Source organism: Nesoenas mayeri (genome assembly GCF_963082525.1).
Source record: "Nesoenas mayeri genome assembly, chromosome: 19".
Classification (NCBI taxonomy): domain Eukaryota; kingdom Metazoa; phylum Chordata; class Aves; order Columbiformes; family Columbidae; genus Nesoenas; species Nesoenas mayeri.
The window spans coordinates 2452846-2456806 of record NC_137568.1 but is presented as its reverse complement, the minus strand read 5'-3'; positions in this window follow the sequence as shown (position 1 = coordinate 2456806).

Below are 3961 nucleotides of genomic sequence, written 5' to 3'. Positions count from 1 at the left end.
CATTAGAGACATCTCCTCTTGGAGCCCGCCTTGCATTAGGACAGAAGTGGATCGCCAGGTCCGATGCACCACAAGCCTCTGAGTACATCTAACTTGTAAATGTTTGCACATTTCTCTTTTCTACTGGGCTGGGTTTTAAATTATAAATGTTACTGCCTTGGTGCAGGATTTTAATAAACGCACACTCTTACCTCCAACTGGTTTAAAATTATTTTTTGTACAAGTTTTTAAAATCGTATGCGTATTTCAGTTTTAATGGAAACACTTTAGAAATTTACTTTTTAAAAGAAAGCATTGAATAATATATGCTAGATTCCTGTGACTGCTGTATGTGGTATCTGAATGAGTAATTTTGGGGTTTGTTATGGTACTGTTAACTGGCTTTATGGATTTGGGTAGAATCTATTTTTGTAGCCATTCAAATCAGAGGGCAATTAATTGAACTTGATTTTTGTTTCAACATTACGTTGCTCTTTTTTGGAAATAAAACTCTGAATTCCCTTTTGTGATCCTTGTCTGCTCTCATATCTATTTTTTCCATCAGCATCTTCTTTCACATTGGCAACAGGCTCGTGCCCACTTACCCCTTGAAGAAGGTGCTGTTCCCCTCTGATCTGTAGAGGCAAAGAGGACTCCTGGAGATTTAGTGGCCTCCTTGAGCAAGGTGGTGGTTTGGAGAAGACACATGTGGCAAGCGAGTCGATTGTATCACTGTCCTGCCATTCATGCATTGTATTGCCAGAAAAGGGCACTGGTTCAGGTTATAGTCCCTGGAGGGCTGTCCCGAAATAACTCGTGTGATAATACACTGAAGGGAGAAACAGTCGATCTGCCAATGCTGCTGTACTAGGCAGTAGATGGATATTTTATCATTGTTATTTTTTAAATTGAAGCTGGTGAAACTGTGTGACGCAGTTTGTTGCTCTTCAAGCTTTTTGGTTACTTTGTCCCTGACTTCACACCTTTTCCAGCTAAGAAAAAGGGGAGAGTATTCTCCTGTTTCCCTCCCACAACTTGTGTGTAGCACTGTGAGAGTCAGCGAGAAAGAACTAAATCCCCCCAGGCTGGGTGCTGAGCTGTCATCCTTGCCACGCTTTGGAAACCTCTCCTTGGCAGCCTTCTTGTTTTGGGCTCTGTCTTTATCCTCCCGAGCAAAGCAGAGGGATCTTTTATTTCCTAGAATACTAGGGTGGCACTTTCTGTGCTGCAGGAGAATGTGATTGCAGAGCTGCTGTTGCTCAGGCGATGTTTCAGGCACCCTTTCTTTTAGAAGTATCAGTATCTCCTTTGAGGCCTAATTTATTGCTAATAAGGCTTTAGAGAGCCTTCTCTCCTCAGTGTGGTCTGGCAAAACAGGTTTCCATTTCCTTATTTCTACTAGCTTCGTTATTTCATGTTTTCTATTGCTGCAGGATTGAGCTAACAGAAAGGTGGCCGGCTGTTTCCCACCTCTTGTGCCAGGCACTGATGCTGCGAATTTGCAGGAAGTTATGGTTTAATCAGCAGCTTCTGAGCTGGTGTGATCCTGTGCATGTGCATCATCCTGGCGCAGCCAGCTGCTCCTTTCTGCTCCTCGCAGATGGGATGAGTTTAATGCCTTTTCTGAGCATTTCATTTACTGGCAGGCTTGGGGTAAGTGATGCGGCAGCCCTGCTCAGAAAGGGCGAAAGCACTTCATAACTTTCCTCCCCATTTTCACCCACATAATTTGAAAAATCTGCTGTGCGCTGTCATAATTTGTATGCCTTTAAGTGAATTTATATTTAAAATCAAGCAAATAAAATAACTTTATCCAGGCTTTTTGTTGTTTTCCTGAATGCACAAGCTAGACTCCTAAGGGGATAGAGTAGTTCAGGATGTGTGCTGATATATGGCAGTTTTTGCCTAATTGAAGCCTACAGCTGAAGGATTCACTGAAATAAAACTGCTCGGTTTATTATTATGAGCAGAGGCATTAAGAATCTTTTTAGGGCTGCCATACCTAAAATACAGGAGAAACAGCAAAGGGGCAAAGCTGGGGAAGACTGGAATTAATGTGTTGTGCTTTCAATCACATTATGAGCTGAGCAGGAGAGGATAGAAAGGCTCATAACATTCAGTACCAGGGTGTATCTTTTGTGCTGTCAGAAAACCCGTAGCAAGTAAAATCGGTGATGGGATCAGGTGTTCATGAAGGGTGCAGTTTTCAGTGAATGTCTATGAGCAGCTTTTGAATGTAATGGGAAAAAGTCCCTCTGCATTTTTCCCTTTCAGGAATTGCCATTGGAGCCTGCTGTTACCCTGAGTCTGCCCGTCAGCTCACAGCAATAACAACAGCCTGTTTCTGAGCAGAGGATTCAGCTGCTGCCAAACTCCTTGAGTTTTGTGCCCACCTCTACTTTTCACTTGCACTCCCCTTGTCTGGGATCTGATAGAAGCTTGCTGTCTCCAAGAGCTAATGCTTAATGCTTGGAAGCACTCGGAGGGCTCATTGGGGCTGATGAATGTTATTGCCAGGCAGGCTTTGGCAGCGCTCTCCGTTTCTTCTGCTTTATACGGTCTTGCTGGGGTCTGGCACCATCAAGTGCCCCTTCGCTGCAGGAGCTGAGCTGCTGTTAACACCGGCTGCCAGAGCTTGAAAAGTCCTTTGTTACAGCCCTGCTGGCAGCGTGTTCCCTAACCTGGTTGGTTTTGCAAAGGGGAAAGCCTTGGATCACAGCTGAAGAACCACTCGAATTTTCCACATCTGAATACTCATATTGGGTGCCTAATATGGGACGCTGTTTTATAGTGGCCTGAGTTTTAGGTCAAATGCTTTCTTGTAACGTGAGCTCTTTTATAGGGTTGCATATTTGGTGCCAAAATTCTCTAGTCCTAGAAAAGCTTGGCCTGGGGCTCTTTTTTTAAAATAGTAATTTAAGCTTTCCTTGGATGTTTAGCAACTGAATATTTGATGAATTTGTCTAATAATTCTATTAGAAGAACATTATGTTGGAAGGAAAAGTACTTTTCATCTTAGTCATATGGCTTCAGGCATATCTGGTTAGCAGGAGAATGACATTTTTTTACAGTTTAACTGGTCTTTTTCTTAAAATATAATTTATATCTATTGCAACTGGAATAAATGCATGCCTGGAGCGTAGTCCTAAATTCAGCCTGCAGAGCACATTGCTGCCTATACGGCCTCATGGATTGGGATGTCTGACAGCAGATAGTAGCTGTGATGATGTTTCATAAGGCTGAACAGACTTGGTTAACTTACGGATGTGCTTGTTGTAGGAGTGCTTGTGTACAGAAAGGAAACTTCCCGTTAGAATGTGTACTGCAAGGAAGTAACTCAAATTCTATAGACCTTGTTAAAGTGATACCTGTTGAGAGGTATTTATTACTGTAAAGACAATATAACCAGGCACAAAACCCATGAGTGGCCCAATATCACACTAACATTTCTGTTGTCCCACTGTAGAATAATCTGCTTTTGATGGGGCAACGGTCAAAGTTTCAAAACCAAACCTTCTTCTATGTACTCAAGCCTCCTCCCTGTATTCTTCTCCTCATTCCTCCCCAGAGCTTAAGTGCCCTAAAAGAGTTTCGTATCTGTGGTGTTGCTGCCAAGAGCTGTTCCACCCTCCTGTGTCACTTGTGCCTGCTTCCTTTCTTCTCCTAGTACATATTTGTGCTTTTCAATTTTATTTTTAACCATCTTAAAATTTTGCTGAATCAATCAACTGAACCAGTGCCTTATGATCTGGATTAAGGGAATAAGCAGCAAGAAAAGTTGCAGGCAGGCGGGCCCACTCGTTTAAGAGGAAGCTCACCATTAGATCAGCTTACCTGGGAGGTCAAATTGCACTGAGATGAGGAAACAACTGAGGAATACAGGAGATCCAGGGAGGGAGGAGTGGCCCCTTTCAGATGACAGTCATAAAGTCAGTTTAGCTGTAACGTGAAACCTCACCTCTAGTTGCATGATTCCTTCTGC